This window comes from Arachis stenosperma, chromosome 3 (genome assembly GCF_014773155.1).
Source record: "Arachis stenosperma cultivar V10309 chromosome 3, arast.V10309.gnm1.PFL2, whole genome shotgun sequence".
NCBI lineage: Eukaryota > Viridiplantae > Streptophyta > Magnoliopsida > Fabales > Fabaceae > Arachis > Arachis stenosperma.
In genome coordinates, this window is record NC_080379.1 from 122,830,845 (window position 1) to 122,851,223 (window position 20,379).

General features: G+C 41.0%; 1 non-coding gene across 1 annotated transcript; it reads right to left on the bottom strand.

Annotated features, from left to right (window-relative positions):
* Positions 1-16,373: 16,373 nt before the first annotated feature.
* Positions 16,374-16,481, bottom strand: LOC130972175 (small nucleolar RNA R71). Its single transcript, XR_009083369.1, has one exon. It is a non-coding gene; the product is annotated as a small nucleolar RNA R71 (small nucleolar RNA).
* Between the last annotated feature and the right edge of the window lie 3,898 nt (positions 16,482-20,379).

Genomic DNA, 20,379 nt, shown 5'->3' on the forward strand with positions numbered 1-20,379 from the left:
AAAGAAGCAACAAACTGGCGTTAAACGCCAGAAACAGGTTGTAGCCTGGCGTTTAATGCCAAGAAAGGAAAAAAAGCTGGCGTTTAACGCCAGAAACAAGCAGCAGTCTGGCGTTAAACGCCAGGATTGCACAATAAGGGCATTTTGCATGCCTAAAAGGAGCAGGGATGAGAAATCCTTGACCCCTCAGGATCTGTAGACCCCACAGGATCCCCACCTACCCCACCTCTCTCTCTCTCCCCCTCACACATCTCTATAACACTCTACCCAAAATACCACTCACCTATCAAATCCTATTCTCTTTCCTATATTCTCTTCACCAATCAACTCCATACCTTTTCCCCAAAAACCCCATGGTGCACGAAATTGTGATCACTACAACTTCGCACAACTAACCAGCAAGTGCACTGGGTCGTCCAAGTAATACCTTACGTGAGTAAGGGTCGATCCCACGGAGATTGTTGGTATGAAGCAAGCTATGGTCACCTTGTAAATCTTAGTCAGGCAGACTCAAATGGGTATAGTGATAAACGAAAATAACATAGAAGATAAAGATAGTGATACTCATGTATATCATTGGTGTAAGAGCTTCAGACAAGCGTATGAAGATGCCTTCCCTTCCGTCTCTCTGCTTTCCTACTGCCTTCATCCAATCCTTTCTTACTCCTTTCCATGGCAAGCTCGTGTAGGGTTTCACTGTTGTCAGCAGCTACCTCCCATCCGCGCAGTGAAAGCTAATGCACGCACTCTTGTCACAGTGCTGCCAATCACCGGTTTGGTTCCCTCCCCTACCGGAATAGAATCACTCTTTTGCGTCTGTCACTAACGCCCAGTAGGTTACAGGTTTGAAGCACGTCACAGTCATTCAATCATTGAATCCTACTCAGAATACCACAGACAAGGTTAGACCTTCTGGATTCTCTTGAATGCTGCCATCAGGTCCTGCCTATACCACGAAGACTCTGATCTCACGGAATGGTTGGCTCGTTTGTCAGGCGAGCACTCGGTTGTCAGGTGATCAACCATGCATCGTGCAATCAGGAATCCAAGAGACATTCACTAAGCCTCAGATGCTTGTAGAACAAGAATGGTTGTCAGTCACCTTGTTCATGGGTGAGAATGGTGATGGGCGTCAATCATCACCTTCATCATGTTGAAGAACAAGTGATATCTTGGATAAAGAACAAGCGGAATTGAATGGAAGAACAATAGTAATTGCATTAATACTCGAGGTACAGCAGAGCTCCACACCTTAATCTATGGTGTGTAGAAACTCCACCGTTGAAAATACATAAGAACAAAAGTGATCATTGGTTTCGGCCCCAAAGAGGGAACCAGAAGAACCAAGATGAAAATACAATAGTAAAAGGTCCTACTTATAGAAAACTAGTAGCCTAAGGTTTACAAAGATAAGTAAATGACATAAAAATCCACTTCCGGGCCCACTTGGTGTGTGCTTGGGCTGAGCAATGAAGCATTTTCGTGTAGAGACTCTCCTTGGAGTTAAACGCCAGCTTTTATGCCAGTTTGGGCGTTTAACTCCCATTTAGGTGCCAGTTCCGGCGTTTAACGCTGGAATTTCTTGAGGTGACTTTGAACGCCGGTTTGGGCCATCAAATCTTGAGCAAAGTATGGACTATCATATATTGCTGGAAAGCCCAGGATGTCTACTTTCCAACGCCGTTGAGAGCGCGTCAATTGGACTTCTGTAGCTCCAGAAAATCCACTTCGAGTGCAGGGAGGTCAGAATCCAACAGCATCTGCAGTCCTTTTGAGTCTCTGGATCAGATTTTTGCTCAGATCCCTCAATTTCAGCCAGAAAATACCTGAAATCACAGAAAAACACACAAACTCATAGTAAAGTCCAGAAAAGTGAATTTTAACTAAAAACTAATAAAAATATAATAAAAACTAACTAAAAGATACTAAAAACATACTAAAAACAATGCCAAAAAGCGTACAAATTATCCGCTCATCACAACACCAAACTTAAATTGTTGCTTGTCCTCAAGCAACTGAAAATCAAATAAGATAAAAAGAAGAGAATATACTATAGACTCCAAATTATCAATGAAACTTAGCTCCAAATTAGATGAGCGGGACTAGTAGCTTTTTGCCTCCGAACAGTTTTGGCATCTCACTTTATCCTTTGAAATTCAGAATGATTGGCTTCTTTAGGAACTTAGAATCCAGATAGTGTTATTGATTCTCCTAGTTAAGTATGATGATTCTTGAACACAGCTACTTATTGAGTCTTGGCCGTGGCCCAAAGCACTCTGTCTTCCAGTATTACCACCGGATACATACATGCCACAGACACATAATTGGGTGAACCTTTTCAGATTGTGACTCAGCTTTGCTAAAGTCCCCAATTAGAGGTGTCCAGGGTTCTTAAGCACACTCTTATTGCCTTGGATCACAACTTTATTTCTTTCTTTTTCTTTCTTTTTCTCTTTCTCCTTTTTTTTTCGTTTTTCTCCTTCTTTTTCTCTTTTCTTTTTTTTTTTTTGTATTCACTGCTTTTTCTTGCTTCAAGAATCATTTTTATGATTTTTCAGATCCTCAGTAACATGTCTCCTTTTTCATCATTCTTTCAAGAGCCAACAATTTTAACATTCATGAACCACAAATTCAAAAGACATATGCACTGTTTAAGCATACATTCAGAAAACAACAAGTATTGTCACCACATCAAACTAATTAAGCTAGTTTTAAAGATGAATTTGAAATCCTGTACTTCTTGTTCTTTTGTGATAAAAATAGTTTTCATTTAAGAAAGGTGATGGATTCATATTCATAGCTTTAAGGCATAGACACTAAGACACTAATGATCATAAGACACAAACATGGATAAACACAAAGCACTAAAATTCGAAAAACAGAAAAATAAAGAACAAGGAGATTAAAGAACGGGTCCACCTTAGTGATGGCGGCTCTTTCTTTCTCTTGAAGATCCTATGGAGTGCTTGAGCTCCTCAATGTCTCTTCCTTGTCTTTGTTGCTCCTCTCTCATGATTCTTTCATCTTCTCTAATTTCATGGAGGAGGATGGCATGTTCTTGGTGCTCCACCCTTAGTTGTCCCATGTTGGAACTTAATTCTCCTAGGGAGGTGTTCAGTTGCTCCCAATAGTCTTGTGGAGGAAAGTGCATCCCTTGAGGTATCTCAGGGATCTCATGATGAGAGGGGTCTCTTGTTTGCTCCATCTTTTTCTTAGTGATGGGCTTGAGGTCATGCCTTCTCAGTTGAACCGGCTTTGGATGCCATAAGTGGTTATGGAAAAACAAAAAGCTATGCTTTTACCATACCAAACTTAAAAGGTTTGCTCGTCCTCGAGCAAAAGAAGAAGGAAGAGGTAGAAGAAGAAGAAATGGAGGAGAGGGAGAGTGGTAGAGGTGATTGGTGAATGGGTGAAGAAGAAGAGAGGGTGGTGGGGTTGGTGGGGATCCTGTGGGGTCCACAGATCCTGTGGTGTCAAGGAAAAGTCATCCCTGCACCAAATGTTGCTCAAAATCACGTTTTGAGCTATTTCTGGCGTTAAACGCCGGGCTGGTGCCCATTCCTGGCGTTTAACGCCAGGTTCTTGCCCTTTTCTGGCGTTTAACGCCAGTCTGGTGCCCCTTTCTGGCGTTAAACGCCCAGAATGGTGCCAGACTGGGCGTTAAACGCCCAACTGCTAGCCTCACTGGCGTTTAAACGCCAGTGGGTTCTTCCTCCAGGGTGTGCTGTTTTTATTCCTGTTTTTCATTCTGTTTTTGCTTTTTCAATTGATTTTGTGACTTCTTATGATCATCAACCTACAAAAAAGATAAAATAACAAAAGAAAATAGTTAACTATAAAACATTGGGTTGCCTCCCAACAAGCGCTTCTTTAATGTCACTAGCTTGACAGAGGACTCTCATGGAGCCTCAGAAATACTCAGAACCGTGTTGGAACCTCCCAACACCAAACTTAGAGTTTGAATGTGGGGGTTCAACACCAAACTTAGAGTTTGGTTGTGGCCTCCCAACACCAAACTTAGAGTTTGACTGTGGGGGCTCTGCTTGGCTCTGCTTTGAGAGAAGCTCTTCATGCTTCCTCTCCATGATGATAGAGGGATGTCCTTGGGCCTTAAACACCAAGGATTCTTCTTTCACTTGAATGATCAACTCTCCTATATCAATATCAATCACAGCCTTCGCTGTGGCTAGAAAGGGTCTGCCAAGGATGATGGATTCATCCATGCACTTCCCAGTCTCTAGGACTATGAAGTCAGTAGGGATGTAATGGTCCTCAATCTTCACCAAAACATTCTCTACAAGTCCATGAGCTTGTTTTCTTGAATTGTCTGCCATCTCTAATGAGATTCTTGCAGCTTGCACCTCAAGGATCCCTAATTTCTCTATTACAAAGAGGGGCATGAGGTTTACACTTGACCCTAAGTCACACAAGGCCTTCTTGAGGGTCATGGTGCCTATGGTACAAGGTATAGAAAACTTCCCAGGATCTTGCCTCTTTAGAGGCAGTTTCTGCCTAGACAAGTCATCCAGTTCTTTGGTGAGCAAAGGTGGTTCTTCCTCCCAAGTCTCATTTCCAAATAACTTGTCATTCAGTTTCATGATTGCTCCAAGGTATTTAGCAACTTGCTCTTCAGTGACATACTCATCCTCTTCAGAGGAAGAATACTCATCAGAGCTCATGAATGGCAGAAGTAAGTCTAATGGAATCTCTATGGTCTCATTTTGAGCCTCAGATTTCCATTGTTCCTCATTGAGGAACTCAGAGGAGATTGGTACACGCCCACTGAGGTCTTCCTCAGTGGCGTCCTCCTCCTCTCTTTCCTCTCCATATTCGGCCATGTCTATGGCTTTGCACTCTCCTTTTGGATTTTCTTCTGTATTACTTGGGAGAGTGCTAGGAGGGAGTTCAGTAACTTTCTTGCTCAGCTGACCCACTTGTCCTTCCAAATTTCTGATGGAGGACCTTGTTTCATTCATGAAACTTTGAGTGGTCTTTATTAGATCAGAGACCATTGTTGCTAAGTCAGAAGTATTCTGCTTAGAACTCTCTGTCTGTTGCTGAGAAGATGATGGAAAAGGCTTGCCATTGCTAAACCTGTTTCTTCCACCATTATTGTTATTGAAACCTTGTTGAGGTCTCTCTTGATTCTTCCATGAGAAATTGGGGTGATTTCTCCATGAAGAATTGTAGGTGTTTCCATAGGGTTCTCCTAGGTAATTCACCTCTTCCATTGAAGGGTTCTCAGGATCATAAGCTTCTTCCTCAGATGAATCCTCCTTAGTACTGCTTGGTGCATTTTGCATTCCAGACAGACTTTGAGAAATCAAATTGACTTGTTGAGTCAATATTTTATTCTGAGCCAAAATGGCGTTCAGAGTGTCAATCTCAAGAACTCCTTTCTTCTGACTAGTCCCATTGTTCACAGGATTCCTTTCAGAAGTGTACATGAATTGGTTATTTGCAACCATTTCAATGAGCTTTTGAGCCTCTGTAGGCGTCTTCTTCAAATGAAGAGATCCTCCAGCAGAGCTATCCAAGGACATCTTGGATAGTTCAGAGAGACCATCATAGAAAATACCTATGATGCTCCATTCAGAAAGCATGTCAGAAGGACATCTTCTGATCAGTTGTTTGTATCTTTCCCAAGCTTCATAGAGGGATTCTCCATCCTTCTGTCTGAAGGTTTGGACTTCCACTCTAAGCTTACTCCATCTTTGTGGTGGAAAGAACTTTGCCAAGAAGGCATTGACTAGCTTTTCCCAAGAGTCCAGGCTTTCTTTAGGTTGAGAGTCCAACCATATTCTAGCTCTGTCTCTTACAGCAAAAGGGAATAGCATCAGTCTGTAGACCTCAGGGTCAACCCCATTAGTCTTGACTGTGTCACAGATTTGCAAGAACTCAGCTAAAAACTGATGAGGATCTTCCATTGGAAGTCCATGGAACTTGCAATTCTGTTGCATTAGAGAAACTAATTGAGGCTTAAGCTCAAAGTTGTTTGCTCCAATGGCAGGGATAGAGATGCTTCTCCCATAAAAATCAGGAGTAGGTGCAGTAAAGTCACCCAGCACCTTCCTTGCATTGTTTGCATTATTGTTATTTTCGGCTGTGGTGCACGAAATTGTAATAACACTTTTGCAATCCCGCACAACTAACCAGCAAGTGCACTGGGTCGTCCAAGTAATACCTTGCGTGAGCAAGGGTCGATCCCACGGAGATTGTCGGCTTGAAGCAAGCTATGGTTATCTTGTAAATCTTAGTCAGGATATCAGAAATTATCAGGATTGATTGTAAGAAGCAAAAGAACATGTAATGGTTACTTGTATTGCAGTAATGGAGAATGGGTTGAGGTTTGGAGATGCTCCATCTTCTGAATCTCTGCTTTCCTACTGTCTTCTTCATCAAACACGCAAGTCTCCTTCCATGGCAAGCTCGTGTAGGGTTTCACCGTTGTCAATGGCTACCTCCCATCCTCGCAGTGAAAGCTAATGCACGCACTCTGTCACAGTACTGCCAATCACCGGTTTGGTTCCCTCCCCTACCGGAATAGAATCCCTCTTTTGCGTCTGTCACTAACGCCCAGTAGGTTACAGGTTTGAAACACGTCACAGTCATTCAATCATTGAATCCTACTCAGAATACCACAGACAAGGTTTAGACCTTTCGGATTCTCTTGAATGCTGCCATCAGGTCCTGCCTATACCACGAAGATTCCAATTAAAGAACCCAAGAGATAACTACTCAATCTAAGATAGAACAGAGGTGGTTGTCAGGCACGTGTTCATAGTTGAGAATGATGATGATTGTCACGGATCATCACATTCATCCGGATTAAGAACAAGTGTTATCTTAGAATGGAAGCAAGCATGATTGAATAAGAAACAGTAGTAATTGCATTAATCCATCAAGACACAGCAGAGCTCCTCACCCCCAACCATGGGGTTTAGAGGCTCATACTGTGGAAAGAAACGTGTACAAAATGTTATGAGGTCATAAGGTTTACAGAAATGAGTAAATGACAGAAAAATCCACTTCCGGGCCACTTGGTGTGTGCTTGGGCTGAGCAATGAAGGAATTTCGTGTAGAGACCTTTTCTGGAGTTAACGCCAGCTTTCATGCCAGTTTGGGCGTTTAACTCCAAATTTTATGCCAGTTCCGGCGTTTAACGCTGGAATTCTGTAGGTGACTTTGAGCGCCGGTTTGGGCCATCAAATCTTGGGCAAAGTATGGACTATTATATATTGCTGGAAAGCCCAGGATGTCTACTTTCCAATGCCGTTGAGAGCGCGCCAATTGGGCTTCTGTAGCTCCAGAAAATCCACTTTGAGTGCAGGGAGGTCAGAATCCAACAGCATCTGCAGTCCTTTTCAGTCTCTGGATCAGATTTTGCTCAGGACCCTCAATTTCAGTCAGAAAATACCTGAAATCACAGAAAAACACACAAACTCATAGTAAAGTCCAGAAAAGTGAATTTTAATTAAAAACTAATAAAAATATACTAAAAACTAACTAAAAGATACTAAAAACATACTAAAAACAATGCCAAAAAGCATACAAATTATCCGCTCATCACAACACCAAACTTAAATTGTTGCTTGTCCCCAAGCAACTGAAAATCAAAATAGGATAAAAAGAAGAGAACATACTATAGACTCCAAAATATCAAAGAAACATAGCTCCAATTAGATGAGCGGGACTAGTAGCTTTTGCATCCGAACAGTTTTGGCATCTCACTCTATCCTTTGAGGTTCAGAATGATTGGCATCTATAAGAACTCAGAACTCAGATAGTGTTATTGATTCTCCTAGTTAAGTATATTGATTCTTGAACATAGCTAGTGTATGAGTCTTGGCTGTGGCCCAAAGCACTCTGTCTTCCAGTATTACCACCGGATACATACATGCCACAGACACATAATTGGGTGAACCTTTTTAGATTGTGACTCAGCTTTGCTAAAGTCCCCAATTAGAGGTGTCCAGGGTTCTTAAGCACACTCTTGTTGCCTTGGATCACAACTTTTATTTCCTTCTCTTTTTTTTCTTTCTTTTCTTTTCTTTTTCTTTTTCTTTTTCTTTCTTTTTTTTTTCGAAAATTTTTTTTTTCACTGCTTTTCTTGCTTCAAGAATCAATTTGATGATTTTTCAGATCCTCAATAACAGTTCTCTTTCTCCTCATTCTTTCAAGAGCCAACAATTTTAACATTCTTAAAACAACAAATTCAAAAGACATATGCACTTGTTCAAGCATTCATTCAGAAAACAAAAAGTATTGTCACCACATCAAACTAATTCAACTAGTTTCAGAGATAAATTTCGAAACCCTGTACTTCTTGTTCTTTTGTGATTAAAGCATTTTTCTTTTAAGAGAGGTGATGGATTCATAAGACATTCATAGCTTTAAGGCATAAACTTAAATTTTATTAATTATGAACTAAGAACAAGACTCAAATATAGATATATAATAAAAATAAAAATAGGAATGGAAAACAAAAGAAAACGAAAAACATAGGCTCCTAATGATAGAGGTTTTCACAGAGTTAGGACTCAACAACCTTGATTTTGAGAAGTGGATGCTCCCTCAGCTTGAGAGGAGAACTTTTGGCGTTTCATCTCTTGGATTTCACGCCCCTGCTTCTCTTGCTCCTTCCATTGTCTTCTTGGTGATTGGATGTTCAATGGGTATGAATTCATCTTCTTCTATCTTCACCCCAGCCTCTTTACAGAGCAAGGAGATCAAGCTTGGGTAAGCCAATTTGGTTACAGTGGAATTCCTATTTGCAATTGTGTAGATCTCACAGGCAATCAGATGATGAACCTCCACCTCTTTTCCAAGCATAATGCAATGAATCATCACTGCTCTCTTGATGGTGACCTCAGAACGGTTGCTAGTGGGCAATATGGAATGCCCAATAAAGTCTAGCCAACCTCTTGCAATTGGTTTGAGGTCTCCCTCTTGAGTTGGTTTGGGACACCCTTAGAATTGGTTATCCACTTAGTTCCAGGGAGGCATATGTCCTCTAGAACCTGATCCAACCCTTATCTACTCTCACCATCCTCCTATTAAAGGAATCAGGATCATCTTGCAGTTGAGGCAACTTGAATATTTCTCTTATTTTGTCCAGATGGAAGTATATAACTTTCCCTCTGACCATGGTTCTATGGGTATGGTAAGCAGTTCCAGTCATTCTCTGCTTATCTCTTAGCCAAAGATTTGAGTAGAATTCCTGAACCATGTTCCTTCCAACCTTTGTCTCGGGATTGGTTAGAACTTCCCATCCTCTGTTTCGAATTTGCTCTTGGATCCCCGGATATTCATCTTCTTTCAGATCAAATTTAACTTCCGGGATCACTGACCTCAGACCCATTATTTTATGATAATGGTCTTCATGTTCTTTGGTTAAGAACTTCTCTTCATTCCAAAGATTCTTTGGATTATCTCTTTCTTGCCTCTTAAATTGGTTTGTTTTCCCTTAGGAGCCATGATATTGATGAATCTTGGCTTAGTGATCACGGAAAAGCACACCAAACTTAGAGGTTTGCTTGTCCTCAAGCAAAAGGAAAGAGAGAAGAGAGGGGGAGGAAGAGAAAATTCGAATGGTGTGGGTAAAAGGGGGTCCCAAACGTGAATTTATAAGGGGGGGGAGAAGAGATTTCGAAAAAATAAAAATTTGAAAGGAGATTTGAGAAGATATGAAAAGAAATTGAGAAAAGGGTGAGTTTTGAAAAAGATTTGGGATTAATTTGAAATAGATTTGAAGAATGGTTTTGATTTGTGAAGATTTGAAAGTGAATAATGAAAGGTTGAAGTGCATTTATGTAGAAGAGTATGGTTAAAAAGAGGAAAGTTTGAAAAAAATTGAGTTGAAAACAAAAATGTGGTCCCCCCACCTTTCTGGCGTTAAACGCCCAGAATGGCACCCATTCTGGCGTTTAACGCCATTTGCTACCCCTTTTGGGCGTTTAACGCCCAGCCAGGTGCCCTGGCTGGCGTTAAACGCCAGAAATCCTTTATCACTGGGCGTTTTTCCAAAACGCCCAGGATGCTGCACACCTGGCGTTAAACGCCCAGAATGGTGCCCATTCTGGCGTTTAACGCCCAAAATGGTACCATTACTGGCGTTAAACGCCCAGAATGGTGCCCATTCTGGCGTTTAACGCCCAAAATGCCCTTACTGGCGTTTTTTCGCCAGTAAGCTCATTTTCTCTGCTTTTTGAGCTGAATCCTTCTGTAACTCTGTGAATTCCTTCATTTTTGATACTTGCCTCTGTAAGAACTAATCATACACCTTCCTAATGACTGGGTTGCCTCCCAGCAAGCGCTTCTTTACTGTCTTTAGCTGGACTTTCACTGAGAATCACTCAAGTCTCAGTTTTGAGCATTCCTGCTCAAAATTTCCTTTAAGATAGTGCTTGATCCTCTGTCCATTAACAATGAACTTCTTGTCAGAATCAATATCTGAAGCTCAACATATCCATATGGTGATACTCCTGTAATCACATACGGACCCCTCCACCGGGACTTGAGTTTTCCTGGAAACAGTTTGAGCCTGGAGTTGAAGAGCAGAACTTTCTGTCCTGGCTCAAAGACTCTGGTTGACAATCTCTTGTCATGCCACTTCTTTGCCTTTTCCTTATAAATTTTTGCATTTTCAAAGGCATTGAGTCTGAACTCCTCTAGCTCATTTAGCTGGAGCAGTCTTTTCTCACCAGCTAACTGTGCATCCATGTTGAGGAATCTGGTTGCCCAGTAGGCTTTATGTTCCGTTCCACAGGCAAATGACAGGCCTTCCCATACACCAATTGGTATGGAGAGGTTCCTATAGGAGTCTTGAATGCTGTTCTGTATGCCCACAGAGCATCATCCAAGCTCTTTGCCCAATCCTTTCTTCGGGCTATTACAGTCCGTTCTAGGATTCTTTTTAGCTCTCTGTTAGAGACTTCAGCTTGCCCATTTGTCTGTGGATGATACGAGTTGCCACTTTATGGCTGATTCCATATCTAACCATAGCAGAGTATAGCTGTTTATTGCAGAAATGAGTGCCCCCATCACTGATTAGCACTCTGGGGACGCCAAACCTGCTGAAAATGTTTTTCTGGAGGAATTTCAGCACAGTCTTGGTATCATTAGTGGGTGTAGCAATTGCTTCTACCTACTTAGATACATAGTCCACTGCCACCAGAATGTAAGTGTTTGAGTATGATGGTGGGAATGGTCCCATGAAATCAATTCCCCATACATCAAACAATTCTATCTCTAATATTCCTTGTTGAGGCATGGCATATCCGTGAGGCAGGTTACCAGCTCTTTGGCAACTGTCACAGTTACGCACAAACTCTCGGGAATCTTTATAGAGATTAGGCCAGTAGAAGCCGCACTGGAGAACTTTAGTGGCTGTTCGCTCACTTCCAAAATGTCCTCCATACTGTGATCCATGGCAGTGCCATAGGATCCTTCGTGCTTCCTCTCTGGGTACACACCTGCGGATCACTCCGTCAGCACATCTCTTAAAGAGATATGGTTCATCCCAAAGGTAGTATTTGGCATCTAAAATTAGTTTCTTTCTCTGCACATAACTGTACTCTTTGGGTATGAACCTCACAGCTTTATAATTTGCAATATCTGCAAACCATGGAGCTTCCTGGATGGCAAAGAGTTGCTCATCTGGGAAAGTCTCAGAGATCTCAGTAGAAGGGAGGGACGCCCCAGCTACTGGTTCTATTCTGGACAGATGATCAGCTACTTGATTCTCTGTCCCTTTTCTGTCTCTTATTTCTATATCAAACTCTTGCAGAAGCAACACCCATCTGATAAGCCTGGGTTTTGAATCCTGCTTTGTGAGTAAGTATTTAAGAGCAGCATGGTCAGTGTACACAATCACCTTTGATCCCACTAGGTAGGATCTAAACTTGTCAATGGCATAGACCACTGCAAGTAATTCTTTTTCTGTGGTTGTGTAATTCTTCTGTGCGTCATTTAGAACACGGCTAGCATAATAAATGACGTGCAAAAGCTTGTTATGCCTCTGTCCAACACTGCACCATGGCATGATCACTGGCATCACACATTAATTCAAATGGTATGCCCAATCTGGTGCAGAGATGACTGGTGCTGTGACCAGCTTAGCTTTTAGGGTCTCAAATGCCTGCAGACACTGTGTGTCAAACACAAATGGTGTGTCAGCAGCTAACAGGTTACTCAGAGGTTTAGCAATTTTCGAAAAGTCCTTAATAAACCTTCTGTAGAATCCTGCATGCCCCAGAAAGCTTCTGATTGCCTTAACATTGGCAGGTGGTGGTAATTTTTCAATTACCTCTACCTTTGCCTTATCCACCTCTATTCCCCTGCTTGAAATTTTGTGCCCAAGGACAATTCCTTCAGTCACCATAAAGTGACATTTCTCCCAGTTTAAAACCAGGTTAGTCTCTTGGCATCTTTTCAGGACAAGTGATAGGTGGTTAAGACAGGAGCTGAATGAGTCTCCATATACTGAAAAGTCATCCATGAAGACTTCCAAAAATTTCTCTACCATATCTGAGAAGATAGAGAGCATGCATCTTTGAAAGGTTGCAGGTGCATTGCACAGACCAAAAGGCATCCTTCTGTAGGCAAACACGCCAGAAGGGCAAGTAAATGCTGTTTTCTCTTGGTCCTGAGGATCTACTGCAATTTGGTTGTAGCCTGAATAGCTGATGAGCGGATAATTTGTACGCTTTTTGGCATTATTTTTAGTATGTTTTTAGTATCTTTTAGTTAGTTTTTATTATATTTTTATTAGTTTTTAGTTAAAATTCACTTTTCTGGACTTTAATATGAGTTTGTGTGTTTTTCTGTGATTTCAGGTATTTTCTGGCTGAAATTGAGGGATCTGAGCAAAAATCTGATCCAGAGGCTCAAAAGGACTGCAGATGCTGTTGGATTCTGACCTCCCTGCACTCGAAGTGGATTTTCTGGAGCTACAGAAGCCCAATTGGCGCGCTCTCAACGTCGTTGGAAAGTAGACATCCTGGGCTTTCCAGCAATATATAATAGTCCATACTTTGTCCAAGATTTGATGGCCCAAACCGGCGTTCAAAGTCACCTCAAGAAATTCCAGCGTTAAACGCCGGAACTGGCACCTAAATGGGAGTTAAACGCCCAAACTGGCATAAAAGCTGGCGTTTAACTCCAAGAAGAGTCTCTACACGAAAATGCTTCATTGCTCAGCCCAAGCACACACCAAGTGGGCCCGGAAGTGGATTTTTATGTCATTTACTCATCTTTGGACATCTAGTTCTTAGATCAGATCTTGGTTCTTCTGGTTCCCTCTCTGGGGCCGAAACCAATGATCACACTATCACTTATGTATTTTCAACGGTGGAGTTTCTACACACCATAGATTAAGGTGTGGAGCTCTGCTGTACCTCGAGTATTAATGCAATTACTATTGTTCTTCCATTCAATTCCGCTTGTTCTTTATCCAAGATATCACTTGTTCTTCAACATGATGAAGGTGATGATTGACGCCCATCACCATTCTCACCCATGAACAAGGTGACTGACAACCATTCTTGTTCTACAAGCATCTGAGGCTTAGTGAATGTCTCTTGGATTCCTGATTGCACGATGCATGGTTGATCGCCTGACAACCGAGTGCTCGCCTGACAAACGAGCCAACCATTCCGTGAGATCAGAGTCTTCGTGGTATAGGCAGGACCTGATGGCAGCATTCAAGAGAATCCGGAAGGTCTAACCTTGTCTGTGGTATTCTGAGTAGGATTCAATGATTGAATGACTGTGACATGCTTCAAACCTGTAACCTACTGGGCGTTAGTGACAGACGCAAAAGAGTGATTCTATTCCGGTAGGGGAGGGAACCAAACCGGTGATTGGCAGCACTGTGACAAGAGTGCGTGCATTAGCTTTCACTGCGCGGATGGGAGGTAGCTGCTGACAACAGTGAAACCCTACACGAGCTTGCCATGGAAAGGAGTAAGAAGGATTGGATGAAGGCAGTAGGAAAGCAGAGAGACGGAAGGGAAGGCATCTTCATACGCTTGTCTGAAGCTCTTACACCAATGATATACATAAGTATCACTATCTTTATCTTTGTGTTATTTTCGTTCATCACTATACCCATTTGAGTCTGCCTGACTGAGATTTACAAGATGACCATAGCTTGCTTCATACCAACAATCTCCGTGGGATCGACCCTTACTCGCGTAAGGTATTACTTGGACGACCCAGTGCACTTGCTGGTTAGTTGTGCGAAGTTGTAGTGATCACAATTTCGTGCACCAAGTTTTTGGCGCCGTTGCCGGGGATTGTTTGTGTATGGACAACTGACGGTTCATCTTGTTGCTTAGATTAGGTATTTTTCTTCAGAGTTCTTAAGAATGAATTCTAGTGTTTCAAGGTGATTTTATCATCACCAAAGCTGATTGATCCTCATCAATTTAGCTCTTGAATGCAATGTCCTGCTGAAGCTTAGCCGGCCATGTCTAATTCCTTTAGACTAAAGCTTTAGACTAACATTGCATGATTCCTGGAATTCTCATTAAGAATTTTGATACCTTTATTTTCTTTTCCACTTAATTTTCGAAAAAGCCAAAAAAATTACAAAATCATAAAAACCAAAAATATTTTTTGTTTGAGTCTAGAGTCTCATCTTAAGTTTGGTGTCAATTGCATGTTTCTGTTTTTCTTGCATTTTTCGAATTTATGCATGTGTCTTAATTAATCTTCAAGTTGTTCTTGATGATTTCCTTGTTTTGATCTTTGAATTCTATTGACTTGAGTGTTTTGTTGTTTCTCATATGCATTCTCATTCTGTTAGTGTCAGTAGTATACAAACTGCTAAGTTTGGTGTCTTGCATGCATTGTTATTTGATTTTAGTTGCATTTTGATTATTCCTCATTATTAAAAATCCAAAAATATTTTTTATTTGTGTCTTTTCAAGTCAATAATACAGAGAATTGAAGATTCAGAACATACTGCAGAGGAATCACACAGAAAAAGCTGGGCATTCAAAATGTCCAGTGAAGAAGACAGACTGGCGTTTAAACGCCAGCCAGGGTGCCTGGCTGGGCGTTTAACGCCCAAAAGGGTAGTAGTTTGGGCGTTAAACGCCAGAATGTGCACCATTCTGGGCGTTTAACGCCAGGATGGCAAAGGGGGAAGATTTTGTTTTCAAAATCAATTTTTTTTCAAGTTTTCAAAGTTTTTCAAAATCAAATCTTTTTCAAATCATATCTTTTCAATCAAATGTTTTCAAAATCAATTTCTTTCCTTTTTCAAAGATACTTACTAACAATTAATGATTTGATTGAACATTTTTTGCCTTTTCTGTTAAGGAAGGTTTTATGTTTGAATCATATCTTTTCTTGTTAGGCAAGTCATTAATTTTTAAAATCAAATCTTTTTAAAATGTTTTTCAAATCAAATCTTTTTAAAAATGTTTTCAATCATATCTTCTTAAATCACATTTTTTAAAATCAATCATATCTTTTTAATGAATTTTTCAAAATAGTTTTCAATCAAATCTTTTTAACTTCTAATTTCAAAATCTTTTTCAAAAATCACTTGATCTCTTCTCACTCTTATTTTCGAAAATCAATTTGTGTTTTCAAAATATTTTCAAAATCTTTTACTTAATTTTCGAAAATTACTTCCCTTCTTCTCACATCCTTCTATTTTTGGACTAACTCTATTCCTTAATGCAAAATTCGAACTCCATCTTCTTTGATAAGTTCGAATTTTCTACTTCTGCCCTCCATTTTTCCTCCTCTGACACCTCAAGGAATCTCTATACTGTGCCATAGAGGATTCCATATTTTCTTGTTCTCTTCTCTTTCATATGAGCGGGAACAAAGACAAAGGCATTCTTGTTGAAGCTGACCCTGAACCTGAGAGGACCTTGAAGCGAAAGCTAAGAGAAGCTAAGGCACAACTCTCTGTAGAGGATCTAACCGAATTCTTCAAAGAAGAAAAAGACATGGCAGCCGAAAACAACAACAATGCCAACAATGCAAGGAAGGTGCTGGGTGACTTTACTGCACCTACTCCCGACTTCTATGGGAGAAGCATCTCTATCCCTGCCATTGGAGCAAACAACTTTGAGCTTAAGCCTCAATTAGTTTCTCTAATGCAACAGAATTGCAAGTTCCATGGACTTCCAATGGAAGATCCTCATCAGTTCTTAGCTGAATTCTTGCAAATCTGTGACACAGTCAAGACTAATGGGATAGACCCTGAGGTCTATAGACTGATGCTATTCCCTTTTGCTGTAAGAGACAGAGCTAGAATATGGTTGGACTCTCAACCTAAAGAAAGCCTGGACTCTTGGGAAAAGCTAGTCAATGCCTTCTTGGCAAAGTTCTTTCCACCTCAAAAATGGAGTAAGCTTAGAGTGGAAGTCCAAACCTTCAAACAGAAGGATGGAGAATCCCTCTATGAAGCTTGGGAAAGATACAAACAATTAATCAGAAAATGTCCTTCTGACATGCTTTCTGAATGGAGCATCATAGGTATTTTCTATGATGGTCTCTCTGAACTATCCAAGATGTCCTTGGATAGCTCTGCTGGAGGATCTCTTCATCTGAAGAAGACGCCTACAGAAGCTCAAGAGCTCATTGAAATGGTTGCAAATAACCAATTCATGTACACTTCTGAGAGAAATCCTGTGAACAATGGGACAAGTCAGAAGAAAGGAGTTCTTGAGATTGACACTCTGAACGCCATTTTGGCTCAGAATAAGATATTGACTCAACAAGTCAATTTGATTTCTCAAAGTCTGTCTGGAATGCAAAATGCACCAAGCAGTACTAAGGATGCTTCATCTAAGGGAGAAGCCTATGATCCTGAGAACCCTTCAATGGAAGAGGTGAATTACCTAGGAGAACCCTATGGAAACTCCTATAATTCTTCATGGAGAAATCACCCCAATTTCTCATGGAAAAATCAAGAGAAACCTCAACAAGGTTTCAACAATAATAATGGTGGAAGAAACAGGTTTAACAATGGCAAACCTTTTCCATCATCTTCTCAGCAACAGACAGAGAGTTCTAAGCAGAATACTTCTGACTTAGCAACGATGGTCTCTGATCTAATAAAGACCACTCAAAGTTTCATGAATGAAACAAGGTCCTCCATCAGAAATTTGGAAGGACAAGTGGGTCAGCTGAGCAAGAAAGTTACTGAACTCCCTCCTAGCACTCTCCCAAGTAATACAGAAGAAAATCCAAAAGGAGAGTGCAAAGCCATAGACATGGCCGAATATGGAGAGGAAAGAGAGGAGGAGGACGCCACTGAGGAAGACCTCAATGGGGTGTACCAATCTCCTCTGAGTTCCTCAATGAGGAACATGGGAATCTGAGGCTCAAAATGAGACCATAGAGATTCCATTGGACTTACTTCTGCCATTCATGAGCTCTGATGAGTATTCTTCCTCTGAAGGATGAGTATGTCACTGAAGAGCAAGTTGCTAAATACCGTGGAGCAATCATGAAACTGAATGACAAGTTATTTGGAAATGAGACTTGGGAGGATGAACCACCCTTGCTCACCAAAGAACTGAATGACTTGTCTAGGCAGAAACTGCCTCAAAAGAGGCAGGATCCTGGGAAGTTTTCTATACCTTGTACCATAGGCACCATGACCTTCAAGAAGGCCTTGTGTGACTTAGGGTCAAGTGTAAACCTCATGCCCCTCTCTGTAATGGAGAAATTAGGGATCTTTGAGGTGCAGGCTGCAAGAATCTCATTAGAGATGGCAGACAATTCAAGAAAACAAGCTCATGGACTTGTAGAGAATGTTTTGGTGAAGATTGAAGACCATTACATCCCTACTGACTTCATAGTCCTAGAGACTGGGAAGTGCATGGATGAATCCATCATCCTTGGCAGACCCTTCCTAGCCACAGCAAAGGCTGTGATTGATGTTGATAGAGGAGAGTTGATCATTCAAGTGAATGAAGAATCCTTGGTGTTTAAGGCCCAAGGACATCCCTCTATCATCATAGAGAGGAAGCATGAAGAGCTTCTCTCAATTCAGAGACAAACAGAGCCCCCACAGTCAAACTCTAAGTTTGGTGTTGGGAGGCCACAACCAAACTCTAAGTTTGGTGTTGAACCCCCCATTCAAACTCTAAGTTTGGTGTTGGGAGGTTTCAACATTGCTCTGATCATTTGTGAGGCTCCATGAGAGTCGTCTGTCAAGCTAATGACATTAAAGAAGCGCTTGTTGGGAGGCAACCCAATGTTTTATAATTAACTATTTCCTTTTGTTATTTTATCTTTTTTGTAGGTTGATGATCATAAGAAGTCACAAAATCCATTGAAAAAGCAAAAAAACAGAATGAAAAACAGGAAGAAAAACAGCACACCCTGGAGGAAGAAACTCACTGGCGTTTAAACGCCAGTGAGGCTAGCAGTGGGCGTTTAACGCCCAGTCTGGCACCATTGGGCGTTTAACGCCAGAAAGGGGCACCAGACTGGCGTTAAACGCCAGAAAAGGGCTAGAACCTGGCGTTAAACGCCAGAAATGGGCACCAGCCCGGCGTTTAACGCCAGAAATGGCTCAAACGTGGATTTTGATGCCATTTGGTGCAGGGATGACTTTTCCTTGACACCTCAGGATCTGTGGACCCCACAGGATCCCCACCAACCCCACCACTCTCTCTCTTCTTCTTCACCCATTCACCAATCACCTCAACATCTCTTTCTCTTCACCACTCACATCCATCCTTCATAAACCACCACTTCTCCCCCTTTTTTTGGCCGAACCACAAAGCCATCGCCCTCTCCCCCATTTCTTCTTCTTCTACTCTCTTCTTTCTTCTTTTGCTCGAGGACGAGCAAACCTTTTAAGTTTGGTGTGGTAAAAGCATTGCTTTTTGTTTTTCCAGAACCATTTATGGCATCCAAAGCCGGTTCAACTGAGAAGGCATGACCTCAAGCCCATCACTAAGAAGAAGATGGAGCAAACAAGAGACCCCTCTCATCAAGAGATCCCTAAGATACCTCAAGGGATGCACTTTCCTCCACAAGACTACTGGGAGCAAATTAACACCTCCCTAGGAAAATTAAGTTCTAACATGGGACAACTAAGGGTGGAGCACCAAGAACATGCCATCCTCCTCCATGAAATTGGAGAAGATCAAAGGATCATGAGAGAGGAGCAACAAAGACAAGGAAGAGACATTGAGGAGCTCAAGCACTCCATAGGATCTTCAAGAGGAAGAACAAGCCGCCATCACTAAGGTGGACCCGTTCTTTAATCTCCTTGTTCTTTATTTTCTGTTTTTCGAATTTTATGCTTATGTTTATCCATGTTTGTGTCTTATGATCATTAGTGTCTTAGTGTCTATGCCTTAAAGCTGTGAATATGAATCCATCACCTTTCTTAAATGAAAACTGTTTTTATCACAAAAGAACAAGAAGTACAGGATTTCAAATTCATCTTTAAAACTAGCTTAATTAGTTTGATGTGGTGGCAACACTTTTGTTCTCTGAATGTATGCTTGAACAGTGCATATGTCTTTTGAATTTGTTGTTCATGAATGTTAAAGTTGTTGGCTCTTGAAAGAATGATGGAAAAGGAGACATGTTACTGAGGATCTGAAAAATCATAAAAATGATTCTTGAAGCAAGAAAAAGCAGTGAATACAAAAAAAAAAAAAGAAAAAGAAAGAAAAAGAAAGAAATAAAGTTGTGATCCAAGGCAATAAGAGTGTGCTTAAGAACCCTGGACACCTCTAATTGGGGGACTCTAGCAAAGCTGAGTCACAATCTGAAAAGGTTCACCCAATTATGTGTCTGTGGCATGTATGTATCCGGTGGTAATACTGGAAGACAGAGTGCTTTGGGCCACAGCCAAGACTCAATAAGTAGCTGTGTTCAAGAATCATCATACTTAACTAGGAGAATCAATAACACTATCTGGATTCTGAGTTCCTAAAGAAGCCAATCATTCTGAATTTCAAAAGGATAAAGTGAGATGCCAAAACTGTTCGGAGGCAAAAAGCTACTAGTCCCGCTCATCTAATTTGGAGCTAAGTTTCATTGATAGTTTGGAGTCTATAGTATATTCTCTTCTTTTTATCTTATTTGATTTTCAGTGCTTGGGGACAAGCAACAATTTAAGTTTGGTGTTGTGATGAGCGGATAATTTGTACGCTTTTGGCATTGTTTTTAGTATGTTTTTAGTATCTTTTAGTTAGTTTTTATTATATTTTATTAGTTTTTAGTTAAAATTCACTTTTCTGGACTTTACTATGAGTTTGTGTGTTTTTCTGTGATTTCAGTATTTCTGGCTGAAATTGAGGGATCGAGCAAAAATCTGATCCAGAGGCTCAAAAGGACTGCAGATGCTGTTGGATTCTGACCTCTCTGCACTCGAAGTGGATT